Source organism: Astyanax mexicanus, chromosome 13, assembly GCF_023375975.1.
Source record: "Astyanax mexicanus isolate ESR-SI-001 chromosome 13, AstMex3_surface, whole genome shotgun sequence".
Lineage (NCBI taxonomy): Eukaryota > Metazoa > Chordata > Actinopteri > Characiformes > Acestrorhamphidae > Astyanax > Astyanax mexicanus.
In genome coordinates this window covers 23,980,001-23,994,261 of record NC_064420.1, presented here as the reverse complement: position 1 = coordinate 23,994,261, position 14,261 = coordinate 23,980,001, and the positions used below count along the sequence as shown (strand labels likewise).

The 14,261-nt window shown below is 37.7% G+C and overlaps 2 protein-coding genes across 10 annotated transcripts in view; both read left to right on the top strand.

Annotated features, from left to right (window-relative positions):
* LOC125780590 (butyrophilin-like protein 2) overlaps window positions 1-14,261 on the top strand; it is a 430,870-nt gene that overhangs the window by 402,055 nt on the left and 14,554 nt on the right. The gene's annotated exons all lie outside the window — the stretch shown is intronic.
* Window positions 1-14,261, top strand: part of LOC111188233 (butyrophilin-like protein 8) — a 417,096-nt gene that overhangs the window by 397,819 nt on the left and 5,016 nt on the right. The window contains exon 1 of one of the 9 annotated variants that reach the window (XM_049463217.1): window positions 6,402-6,740. The exons of 7 other annotated variants lie outside the window; for them this stretch is intronic. The gene's annotated coding sequence lies outside the window, so the exon portion shown is untranslated. Of the gene's footprint in view, window positions 1-6,401; window positions 6,741-14,261 lie in introns of those variants that run through there. One more of the 9 variants, XM_049463211.1, reaches the window with a different exon arrangement.

Here is a 14,261-nt window from a genome sequence, read left to right as displayed (position 1 = left end):
CCACCACCAACGGCCACTATGAATACCTGGTCATGAGCTACGGTCTCGCTAACGCCCCAGCCATATTCCAGTCATTTATGAACGACATATTTCGCGATCTTATTAATCACTCTGTTGTCCTTTTTATAGACGACATCCTTGTCTATTCCCCAGATCTCCCCACACACATACAGCATGTTCGCCAAGTTCTCCAACGCCTGAGAGAACATAGCCTGTTTGCCAAAGCCGAGAAATGTGAGTTCCACACGCAAAGGGTCACATTTCTCGGCTACGTTATTAGTTCCTCCGGTGTCCTTATGGACGATGAGAAAGTAACTGCCGTTACTAATTGGCCAGTGCCCCAGACCATTAAAGAACTCCAGCGATTCCTTGGCTTCGCTAATTTTTATAGGCGGTTCATCCGTAACTTTAGCTCCATTGCTGCGCCCCTGACTGCTCTCACTAAGGGGGCTGCTAAAACCCTGAAGTGGTCACCCGAAGCGGATCGCGCTTTCTGTGAGCTGAAAGCTGCGTTCACTTCAGCCCCTGTACTTAGGCACCCTAATCCCGAGTTTCCCTTCGTAGTGGAAGTGGACGCTTCCGAATCGGGTGTTGGCGCGGTTCTCTCTCAGCGTAGTGGGTCGCCACCCAAATTGTTTCCTGTAGCCTTCTTCTCACGCAAGCTTTCCCCTGCGGAGCGTAACTATGGGATAGGGGATAGGGAACTTCTTGCTGTGAAGTTAGCTCTAGAAGAATGGCGTCACTGGCTGGAGGGGTCCGTTCATCCGTTTACTGTGTATACTGATCACAAGAATTTGGAATACCTCCGCACGGCTAAACGACTTAATCCGAGACAAGCACGTTGGTCTCTTTTTTTCTCTAGATTTAACTTTTCGATCTCGTTCCGTCCGGGAAGCCGTAATACTAAAGCTGATGCGCTGTCCAGGGTTTACAGCACTGTGGATAGCGCATCCCAGCCCCAGGAGGCTGAACGCATTCTTCCTCCCTCTGTTCAGATCGCAGCCATTCAATGGGAGTTAGACGATCAGATTCGCCAAAGTAACGCTAATCAGCCCGATTCTGAGGACTGTCCTCAGGGTAAAACGTTCGTACCCGTCCAGTTTCGAGACAGGCTCATCACCTGGGCTCATTCCGCTTTAACCTCTGGTCATCCTGGTGTCACACGCACGTTACAATTACTCTCTGCCCGTTACTGGTGGAATTCTATGCGTGCTGATGTTCACTCATTCGTTTCCTCCTGCTCTGTTTGTGCGCAATGTAAAACACCTAAAACCCTTCCAGCCGGTAAGCTACTACCTCTCCCTGTACCTGAGAGACCTTGGTCGCATATTGCTGTTGATTTTGTCACTGATCTGCCTGTATCTGAGGGTTATACTACAGTTCTCACTGTTGTTGATCGTTTCTCTAGAGGGGTTAAATTTATTCCATTCCCAGCTCTGCCTACTGCCTTCCAAACTGCTCAAGCTATTTATATGCATGTATTTAGACACTTTGGTATCCCCGAAGATATTTTGTCTGACCGTGGTCCTCAATTTACCTCTCGTGTGTGGAAGGCATTTTTTGAACATCTCGGTGTACATGTCAGTCTCACTTCTGGTTTCCACCCTACATGTAATGGTCAATGTGAGAGGGTTAATCAGGAACTCGGGAAATTCCTCCGCACATACTGCTTCAAACATCCCACCGATTGGTCACAATACCTCGTTTGGGCTGAAATTGCACAAAACTCCCTAGTTAATACTACCTCTGGCCTCACCCCCTTTCAGTGTGTTCTGGGTTTTCAGCCTCCTCTAGCTCCCTGGACAGCGGTGTCCACTGATGTGCCGGCTGTGGATGAATGGATGAAGCGCAGTGAGCAGGTATGGGAAGACACGCATCGTAAAGTCTCTGAGGTACTGCGTGTGTACAAGGAGCGTGCTGACAAGCACCGTGGTGACAGCCCAGACTACCAACCAGGAGATCGGGTGTGGCTTTCTACCCGGGACTTTAGGTTTGAGGGTAGTTGTAGAAAACTCCTGCCTAAGTTTATTGGTCCTCTTAAGATTTTGTCACGTATTAATGAAGTTACTTACAAGGTGGAGTTACCCCCTCAGTATCGTATTAATAATTCTTTTCATGTATCTCTCCTCAAGCCTATGGTCCCGGGTCCGCTCGCTGACGCTGCACCGGCTGATGTTCCACCCGCGGCTGTGGAGGGGGAGGGGTCGTCCACGTATGCTGTCCGGGAGGTGCTGGATTCACGCAGACGTGGGGGTGTGCTCCAATACCTTATCGATTGGGAGGGGTATGGTCCGGAGGAGCGTTGTTGGGTGGCTGCCAAAGACGTGCTGGACCCTGCCTTGCTCGTGGAGTTTCATGCTCGTTTTCCTGGTAAGCCTGCTCCTAGGCCCCGTGGACGTCCCAAGCGTCCTCCGACCTCCTCTGCTCCAACTCGTCGGGTTTCTCGCTCTGGTGAGCCCCGTCTGTCTGGCACCTCCGCTCCGACACCTGCACCTCCCGCCGGTACTCCCTGTCCGCCGGGTGGTCGTCGCCGGGGTCGGCCCCGTTCTGCCTCCGCTCCGGGCCCTCAGGGGGAGGGTACTGTCATGTCTGGTGCTGAAAGCACGTCTGTGTCTCCCACATCCAGCTCTATCTGCGATTCTCACAGTAACAACTACAATACCCAGAACGCACCACTCCATGACACAACACACACTCCCGATCACATGACACGTCACATGACGCCACCAGGAAGTCCCGAGTACTGATTACTCAGTGTATTTAAGGACCATGCTCACACTCACACCTCGCCGAGTATCTGTTTGGTAAATCCTACAATACAAAGCGTTTCTCTTGCCCTTGCTATTCTCCGTGTATGATCTTGTTTTTGTTTTCTATCGACTTTGATTTTTGCCTGCTCCCTTGTGTTGGATTACCGTGTATGACCTGGACTGTTTATTGTACTCTGGATTTTTGCCTACCCTGTGATACTGCCTACCCGTGTATGAACTCTGGACTGTTCCCCGGTTATGGTATGGTTTCTCTACACTGTGCATTTTTGGTACTGACCCTGTTTCTGTTGACTACCCCTGTCTACTCTATAACTTTAATAAAAGTTATTTTATTGTATCTGCACCAGTCTCATTCCTGTCTGGCCCTGACATCATATTTTATATTTATTAGTAATAATAATAATAGTAATAATATTTAATATTTTAATACATTTGCCCTGGTGATAAAAACGAACGCTAACATATAGCTTTATATTACTGTGTATTTCAAATGTTTTAAGTTTTATATAACCGCTGGGCAGCACCAGACGCAAATATGACATCGTGCTTCATTTTTCAGATTAAAAATAAATAAATAAAAGTGAATTTCAGTTTAATAATAGCGAAGTGAAATCAAATAAATTCATGTTCAGTCAAAGTGCTTTTCTCTTTTATTTTTTTTTATTTCTAAAACTCCAGCATTTGAGTGAGAATAAGCATCTGTTAAAATTCTTAAACAGCAGAATGCCTATAAGTGCTATTTTAAGCTACAGTTATTAAGTCTGTGTACTGAACATAAATATAAATCCTTATAAATGTCAGAAATAAATATAACTAATAATAACTTAGAGTTACTGTGCAGATTTTTAAGTATATTTAATTTGTATAGTTGATTGCTGAAGGCTCTGAGTGAGGTGTTTTTTGCTAAGGGTAAAGGTGGTAAAGAAGTGATGGTGTGTGGTATAGTGAATGGGGAGCGCAGGGCTGGTGGTGATTGGTGATCCAGTTCTGGCTGTGTGACTGACTAATATAGTTATTTTCTAATATAATTATTTTAAGTGTAGTGTTTGGCAGCTCCACCACACAGTGAAAAACATTTAAAACATAAAATTATATTGTATTTAAAAAAAATAGCTAACACAATAACTTGTTTACTATGTGTGCTACTGGATGATTAATGTAAACTTTCTAATAAACGTCCTTTATGTGGATTTTAGACTCCCTGTAGACCTGCTTACAGTTGTAATACAGTGAATGGAATTCCCTGAGCTGAACTATATAATATAATACACTTTAGTGTAATGTAGTAATGATCCTAGCTTTTCAAAATATATAGGATACTTTTTTATTACCCATTTTCAGCACATACCAAACTTTTTATAGATTTGACAAAATCAATAAATAAAATACTACAGAAGTCATATAATCAGGATACTTTGATAAAAACAACATATTAAATTGACCATTTAATACGTACTTAAGCAGTGGTTTGGGGGTGAGTATGTACTGCTTGCACGTAAAGCAGTACGTTCTTTCAGGAAACCAGTATACAGTATGCACACAACCTCAAACACACATCCGCCATCTTACCTCTGACAAGCTTTCACTTCTCACCTCTTATTACCAACGTTTACAGAGCATTTACTCAAACTAATCCCCTCACTCATCAGCTCTTATTAATAAATACAACCTCAACCAATACTTTTAACATTTAAAATGGATTATATTTTACTCAAATATAAGCTGTATAATGAACAATAAATATAAATAGAGCTTATTCAGTATTACAAACATATTTATTGGTATGAATAAATATATTTTTATGCAGCACAAATATCTATAAAGGTTTCAGCGATTAAAATATATATTTTTATATTTTTTATAATCAGTAATCCCCTTTAACATAAATATTATCTATCACATTTTCCTTATTGTTATACATTATCTTTTACTGACAGTGTTAAACATAAAAGCCAACATATGTGCATTATTAATGTATAAAATGAATATGCTAAACAAAGTTTAATCAATAAAACTAGGAAACTGGGAGAGAGGTTTTTTTACGAAATCTCAATAATTCTAAATGATTCTTTTTATAATTTTGTTTTAAAGAACATTTCCCTGACTTGCGTATTTACACATTACATTTTCACCACAACATACAAGAATGACAAGTCTTTGAAGTAGTTTTATTTCATTTTATTAGTTAGTTTTATCTTCTCCTCTTTATCTTCTCTTCTTTTTTTACTGGCAGGATAGTTGAATCTGAAAACACAGCTGTGGTATTTAACGAGCCCCCAAAGCGCCAGATACTACGTGGTGAGCACCACAATTTTAGTGGTGAGCACCACATATTAAGTAGTAAGTACCAGATAATATTATTTACTGGTCTGTGCATGACTTCACAGACTGTTACATTGTGCTGTGCACATGCTCTTTAATCCTCCATCCTTTCATCATGAAAGGGGGGGAGTTTATAAATTTTTATTAATTTCTGTTACAGCCATGTATAGTTTTACCTTTGAATAAACTAATTAACAAAATTTAATTTGGTAGTTAATTTTATACACTTTCTGTAATTTTCCTTTCAGCCAAAATACATGTTTTCTATAGTCACACGAATAAAACCTATTAGATTATGTTAGAATAACTCAAAATGACTTAATAACCTAATATTAAGTAACAATTGAAGCTGAAACCTTCAAATTCATAATTGACCACACGAAGGCAGTACAACTGTGCCATAACAAACCTGTGAACACTGCATCACTTAACAATAAATAAAACAGCAACTTGCTCTTACAGCCTACAACACTTCATACAAGCATTTAGCTATTATATAACACTTCCCTCAGTAGCCAAAAGAAGGTACCCTGAGGGGAACAATGATGGTGAGGGAGGTTACACCCTTTACGTGTCATAATAGAGAGACGGGAAACAATGGGAAGAGCGTGACACTGACTGATCTGATGTGATTTGATTTGCTTTTAGGCAAACTGAGAAAAACAGGTTTGAACCAGTAATCATAATTGTTTTTATTAGATCAATATAAAAATGCAATAAAAAAATAGTTTCATTATACAGGCTGATCAGAATAGAATTAACCCTGTCTCAGCTAATCAGCACGGCCAGCAACACACAGGGGTGTAGTGCGATTGTAAACGCTGGTGTTTGGAGCTGCAGACAGAAATATCTCTTTATTTTTCTCAGCTTCACTGAACACTGAGCGTTAGCCCTGTGTTACTGAGAGCAGTTACTTAACTAGGGTTATCAAACTAAACACAGCTCCTAATAATGAACCCTATAGAAGTACGCAATTTCGGATGCAGCCTAATCTGTCACATCTGCACGTACCCAACTTGGTTTTTGGATTTGACAAAATAAATTAATAAAATACTAAAGAAGACAATAATCAGGGCACTGCTTATGGTTGAATTTTCTTTAATTGAAAACAACATATAAAATGTATTATTTTATATGATTTATTATTGGCTCAAGACTGCCAGCAGAATGCTTAAAAATGAATAAATATATGTGTACACCTAAGAGTGGGGTCAAATACCAGTAGTTTTACTGGAAGACTAGTCTTTCCTGTACAGTTTTGTATATAGTTATAAGTGTGTGTGTGTGTGTGTGTGTGGATTTGCTGTATATTGTAGCAGTTTGGACACAAGAAACTGATCTCGAGCTTCTTTAAGTCTGTCAGTGTAACGGTGTCTCTCCACCGCCGCTGTTTAGAACGGTGTGGTGATTGGTGAAGCGCAGCTGAAGTCCCGCCCACTGCCTGAATGAACCCTAATATAACCGGAGTAAGTGAAAGTAAAATTCAGCACAGACCTTTATGCAGCTTCTCCATTTTGTGAGGAAGAGAAACGCAGCTTTTTTAAAAAACGAATTTCTGCAGTTCTGAGGGGAAAATAAATAAATAAATTCACTCTCTGACTGTAGAACCTGGTCTTCTGCTGAGGCAGAGCCACACCACAGTGAACGGTGAGTAAACATTACAAACATCATATTTTTATTAAAATGTTTGCAAAATAGTAATATCTTTAATCATTCACTTATAAATCCGTGTTTTAAAGAGGAAAGCGTATTATGGCTGTTAGTGTAAATTAAAGTAAAGTTTAACTGTAAATTAGCTGTACTGCATGCTGATTAGCCGGTTCAATGGATGATAATATAAAATCATTTAATATAATTCACTATATAACAACCGCTGACTGCGGATCATCAGTTCATCTGTTTTATATACAAGACCGTGTGGGGTGAAATGCATACATGAACATGAGGAAACATAGAGAATAAAGCGGTTATTGAATAATAAAGGTCACTGTTAACTGTTTGCCGGAAAGAAGGCTGGAGGGTGCGGCCAGAGTGATGAACTACAGTTTGTTTCCGCTCCCGTTTAGCTGCAGATTCACAGAAGATCCTGTATCTGAATTCACATCCTGCATAGTGTTCTGTTCTGTTCTGCCATATTGTCTTGTTGTCCGAATTCTCAGACTCATTTATAATCCACAGAAAAGTGTAGCTGCTAGTTTTTTATTCAAACACTAGATTATAGTTTAATTTTAAACATGGATTGGATTTGAATACTTAAAATGAATAAAATATAAACAATACAGTGACATTTTCCCATACTTGCAGGGGTGATAGCCTGATTGCCAATTTCACACGGTAGTGGACCTGTTGTGGAATTATGGTAAAATCATGAGAAATTTCATTATAAGCATGGATTAAAAAAAAAAAGTAAAATTAATGTAAAATAAACTCTTTCTCTCTCGCTTAGTCACTGGTGGGGTTGTTATTGCATAATATCAAATTGATAATATACTGCACAAAACATTTACAGTGAGCTGAGTCATTTTAATCCGTTTCCTTCTCGTTTCTGGGCGTAATTAATGTGTGAATTAATATAAGCGATTGAAACGTGTCCGTCTCCCCTTCTCTGTGCTATTCAAGCCTGCTATCAGCCTGCGCGTCTGTTTACCGTTTTATCGCGCGTATACGCGCATCTGCATTTAACGCGCGGATGACTTGACTGTGAATCCCTGAAGCGCGCATAGCTTGACTCCTGTTAAATCGGGCAGAGGGCACAGATCAGGTACCTTAATTTTGGTCTTTTCATGGTCTTCAAAAGAACCAACTGATGTAACTTCCTGTTGTAGATGTGACTTAGAATGTTCCAGATTGTTCAGATGTTTTACAGTAACATGAATGTGTGAAAACCCAGGGACACAACTAAAATGTGTATTTAAACCTAAATATTATGGATTTATTCTGAGCAAAATATTTTTAAAGCATGGATGGGATTTGGAGTCACACAACAATGCAAATTTGAAGGGTTTGAATAATTATATTTCATGATACAGTTTATAGTTAGAAAGTGGGGACAGGTAACAAATGCTATTTTTTCAGCGTTCTTTACCTCATCGTTTTCCAGCAGGAGGTGGATTTGCAATGTGATTATTTATCACATTATTTGTATTGTTATAAATGATCTTATATGGACATTGTTAAACAAAAAAGCCAACATGTGTGCATTATTGATGTATAAAATGAATATGCTAAACAAGGTTTAATCAATAGAACTGGGAAACTGTGAGAAAGATTTTTCAACTAAATATAAATAATTCTAAATCATTTCTAGCGCAGAAAAACGGGCCAAAGAGTCTAAAAGCAGAGAGAGTGCGCATTTCTACCGCAGAAAAACGGGATAAAGAGTCTAAAAGTTGTCATAATTAAGGAGTTTAATATTAAGAGACATCATAAAATTAAACATCAATTTGAAAAATCCTAGTTTACACAACACTGTCAAAGATAAAGATAGTAAGTCAAGTAAAATGGTGTGTGAATGAAATAATCAGGAAAAAAATATTATTTAAAGTGGTATATTTCATCATTTATTTTATTACAGAGTGTGGCCCATGACTTCAAATATATTTCTCCTTCTGGCCCCCAACAAAAAAAGTTTGGACACCCCTGGTTTATAGCCATGTCTGGGCAAGTTGTTACTTACCTGCAGTTTAAGAAACCCAACAGGTAGTTAGCTAAATTACTAGATTTCTTGGCTAATGCTAGCTAGCTAGACAGCAAACCTGTTGCAAACAGGGAATAATGTTAGCTAACAAGCTATAATTTTAAATCACCTGCCATGCTGAGGAGATGTTCCACAGTGAAATAAAGTTGTTATTTAACTAGCTAGGTTAGCTAATATTATTTAATTTATTTCAGTTTGGAATGTTTTAGCTAGGAAGTTAATGGCAGCTATAAACCTAGAACTAACGATAGCCAGCTAGCTAACTTTTAATAAAAGTGCACATAGCAGTCAAGTACAGACCAGTGAATATACTATCTGGTGCTCACCACTTAGTATCTGATGCTCACCACTTAGTATGTGGTGCTCTCCAATTTTTTATGTAAACAAAATACACCATGTCTCTTCAGGGGCTCCGTAGGTATTCCACATATATAATTTAAATTTAGTATAACAAAAATGGATCACAATGACTCGATAGCTAGTCAGTCTATAAAACTTAATCTTTTCAGATTCAGATAGTTATAAATTATAAATGTGATTTAGTGATAAATGGTGATGTGACAGAGGGACTAGCCTCTCTGATGTCAGCAGTCTTTTTTTTTTACCTTAGATGAGTTTTATAATACAGGCTGATCAGAATTTAATTAACCCTGTCTCAGAGCAGTTGGTTGGGTTATCAAACTTAACACAGCCCCTAATAATTAACCCCCTATGGAATTACGCGATTTCTGTCACATCTGCACATACCCAACTTGGTTTTGACAAAATTAATAAATACTAAAGAAGACAATAATCAGGACACTGCTTATGGCTGTATTTTTTTTAATTACAAACAACATATTAACTCGATTATTTTATATTATTTATTATTGTCTCGAGACTGCCAATGGAATGCTTAACAAGTAATAAATATGTATAGACCTACAAGGGTGGGGTCAAACACCAGCACTTTGACTAAAATCTATTCTATTATTTGGTATATATAGTTATATAAATGTATGTGTGTATGTGTGTGTGTGTGTGTGTGTGTGTGTGTGTGTGTGTGTGTGTGAGCTGTATTTGCTGTATTTTGTAGCAGTTTGGACACAAGAAACAGAAACTCTATCTACATTATTTCTAATCTCGAGCTTCTTAAGTCCGTCAGTGTAACGGTGTTTCTCCACCGCCGCTGTTTAGAACGGTGTGGTGATTGGTGAAGCGCAGCTGAAGTCCCGCCCACTGCCTGAATGAACCCTAATATAAGTGAAAGTAAAATTCACTACAGCCCTTTATGCAGCTTCTCCATTTTGTGAGGAAGAGAAACGCCGCGGAATTAACCGCTTTATAACACGAATTACTGCAGTTCTGAGGGGAAAATAAATAAATAAATTCACTCTCTGACTGTAGAAACTTCGGCTGGACAGAGCCACACCACAGTGAACGGTGAGTAAATATTACAAACATGATATTTTTATTAAAGTGTTCGCAAAGTAGTAATATAATTAATAATTCACTTATAAATCCGTGTTTTAAAGAGGAAAGCGTATTATGGCTGTTGGTGTGAGTTAAAGTGAAGTTTAACTGTAAATTAGCTGTACCGCATTGCTGATTAGCAGGTGTAATGGATGATAATATAATATAATAATATATAATATAATATAATATAATATTACAACCGCTGAGTGCGGATCATCAGTTCATCTGTTTTATTTCTGAACTCAGATCGTGTGGGGTGAAATGAATACAGGGAGTAAAGGAAACACAGAATAAAGCGTTTATTGTATTTATAACGGTCAGAAGAAGGCTGTCAGGGTGCGGCCGGAGAGATTTCGCCCCCTTATAGCTGCAGATGCACAGAAGAGGCTGTATCTGAATTCACAGCCAATTCCTACCACATAAAATAAAATAAAAAAATCTGCATTTTCTTTGCCTCTAAGTAATGACTTACTATGTCAAAATAAAGAGATAGTATCACAAAACAATAACAAAGTATCTCAAAAATATCTCAAAATAATGACGTACTCTCTTAAAATAATGATAGTATCTCAAATAATGAAATAATGTTTCAGAATAAGCAAATAGTTTTTTCAAAATAACAAATGACTATTTAAAAATAATGAGATAGTATCTTAAAATAATTAGATATTATCTCATATAACAGCATACTTTCTAAAAAATAATTACTTACTATCTCAAAATAATGACTTTCTATCTCATGAAATAGCAGTTTACTTAATAATAAGAAAAAAAATGCTGGATTTTTTAAAATAGGATTCAATCGATTGCTATTGGTTTAAAAAAAGAGACAGAGCTAATCTAGTCCTGCTGAAGGAAAATAATAAGCAGAATAAGCAGTGTTTGTGTTATTTATGAGTTATTACTTCCTTTGTTTTGTGCAAGTTTAATTTTATATACTGCAGTTACTTTTCTGATTGCATAATGAGGGAGAAAATCTCCCCTTGGAGCAGCTGGAGGAAGTTCATTTCAAAAAACAAAGTGTTTTTTGGTAATATCATCTCTTGTATGTCATTAATCTATTTCTTGTTTTATCACCCCTTTCTCATTTTTCATATCTGTCTACCCTCTAAAACATGCATAAAAGAACAGGCATTAAACAGTGCAGGAAAATGGCATGCAAATAGTAAAGACTCCATCCTTCATTCTCTTTCTGGTTGTTTCTTTCTGTCATTTTTTCCACTGTTTTTGTTTCTGTCAGCACACTGAAGTTAGATGTCTTATTTAAGTTTAACACAAGTTGCCTGTTCTGATCTCTTTGTGAACATTTGAATTTACCTGCACTTTTTGCTGCTGTTAATTTTTCTCTTATAATATTGTTCATTTTTTCTTGGTACATTAACTTCACAATGAATAACATTAAAGCATGTTATGTTTGTCTTATGCAAGGCAATGACTTACTAGGCTAGCCTTCAGAATGGAACACAAGTAGTGGGTTATCTCGTGGCACTGCTGAGACATACTGTATTTTTCACACTATAAGGTGCACTTAAAATCCTTTAATTTTCTCAAAAATCGTCAGTGCGCCTTTTAATCCAGTGCACCTTATGTATGAATTTTACCAGTCAGGTTGTAAGGAGTAGTAAAGTCACTCCACTGAAGTACAGAGTTATACAGTTTTAGTTTAGTTCTCCAGCACAGGGACTGGAACAGTATTAGCATTAGTAGACCTGGAAATAAATTTTAAAAATATGGTCATTCAAACCCAGGCTGCAACAGTTTGAGATAATAACCAGCTCCAAAAATAGAAAAGTAGTTCACAATTACCCTAAAGCATGCAGTTCAGCTTGTTGTAGTCAGGTTGAATGTGTCAGTGTTGTTAACAGAGGATAATTAATCCAAAGTAGAGTCACTGGTATCCTCTTCCAGCTCACCCAGGGGCACCATTTTCTCACTTAATTACTATCGACATAATGATGAGGTGAGAAAGGAGGGTATACCTTATATAGGAAGGAGGAAGAGTCACTAGTGCATTTTGGAAATTTTAAATATAATTGAAAAGTTACTTTGTTTCAGTAATTCATTTTAAAATAATGTGCATATATTATATAGATGTATTACACACAGAGTGATCTATTTTAAGTGTTCATTTCTTTTACTGCTAATGATTATGGCTTACAGCCAATAAAAACCTAAAAATCAGTGTCTCAGAAAATTAGAATATTATATAAGACCATGACGTTGCTGCAAGATTTTTTGGGAAAACACTGCACTGACATGTCTCTCCAAACCATCACTAATTGTGTTAACCTGAGACTAGACCTAAGCTGCTTGGGCTGTGTGTTTCTCCACTCTTCCTCCAGACTCTGGTTCCTTGATTTCCAAAGGAAATGTAAAATTTACTGATGATCAGTGATGGTTTGGAGAGACATGTCATCTGCTGATGTTGGTCCACTGTGTTTTATCAAGTCTAAAGTCAGTGCAGTGTTTTGGTGGAAAATCTTACAGCGCTTAATGCTTCCCTCTGCTGACAGCTTTTATTTTTCAGATTTCATTTTCCAGCAGGACTTGGCACACTGCCCACACTGCCAAAAATACCAACTGGTCTTATATCATATTCTAAATTTCTCAGATAATGATTGGGTTTTCATTAGCTGCAAGCCATATAATCATCAACGATAAAATAAATAAATGTTTAAAATAGATCTCCCTGTGTGTAATACATCTATATAATATATGAGCTTCACATTTTAACTGAATTACTGAAATAAAGTAACTTTTCAATGATATAATTTTTTTTAATATGCACTAGTAGGGCGTTGTCGCTCTCCAAAAACCTCCACTTAAATTTAAAGAGAAGTACAGTCCCATAACAATTATGCAATAATTGTGCTATATTGTGTAGTATTGGCACTGCCATGCTGCGGTCGTAGATTGGCAAAGCAATGCCAATATTACATGTTATAGCACAAACCTCAAGCGTTTTATTGTGATTATACCACAGTTCCATTATCGCTTTGAGTTAAAGAGGACAAGAAAATATGATCTGTTTGGTTATAAAAACTCAGCGAGTTAAAATAGTTCCATTGCTGCTCTGCTTTAGCTGTGCTGTAAATGCTGCATTGTTGCTAGTCCAGTGCTCGTTTGACTTAAGGAATTATTTTTTAACTTAAGTTTTGTTTACTTCTGCGCCCCCAGCGGCAAGACCTGCGTAATTACAAGGGTCCCATATTTTCGGCCACCTTACATTCGGCTTAAAATAACCTATATTAACTTTACACTAACGCTTTTATTTTAATAATAACAGCTCTTAACCTGATATTGGTGGCTGATAATGTGTGTAATAATGCGTCTTTTTCAAATTGCTGGGCTTATCTGTTTGTGGGACCGCGTCTTTGTCTGTGCCGCCTATTGGAGAAGTGCCATTTCTGCACTGTGCCTTTGGGATCCAGCGGCTCCCAGTAGTGTTTAATGATATCGCATTTGGTTTGTATTTGGTTTGTAAGAGATGCATCGTTGCTAGGTTACCTGTATATGGTGGAGTAATACATGGAGAGCTTCGGGTACAGTGCATTACCGGCTGATAATGTCACTCATAAAATGCCTCTCAGACAATCACATTGCAGGGTCGGAACTAACTGTGGTATAATAATTATTTTAGCACTGGTGATGCTGCGAATTTCTTAAAACAGTATTAGGTCTAGCAGTTTTCTTTTCATCTAAAAATAAAAAAAATGAAAACTTCAATTGAATAAATATTCCACAAATTCCCAGATGTTTCATTCAATATATGAAACATCTCTTTAACTAATTTTTAGACGCTCAAAAATATATTCACATGCATTTGACTTTCTTATTGTGGTGGAAATCAGCACTGGAGCTCATTGCTATATAAGGGCTTTTCCATCGAATGGGTGCCATTGCTTTTTGTAACTTTTTGCTCTTGGTTAAACTTGGTTATTTTTTTATTTTTTTTTTAACTCTGAATCTAATAACACATGTATTTAACTATTCAAAACCTTTACTGACACTCTTTC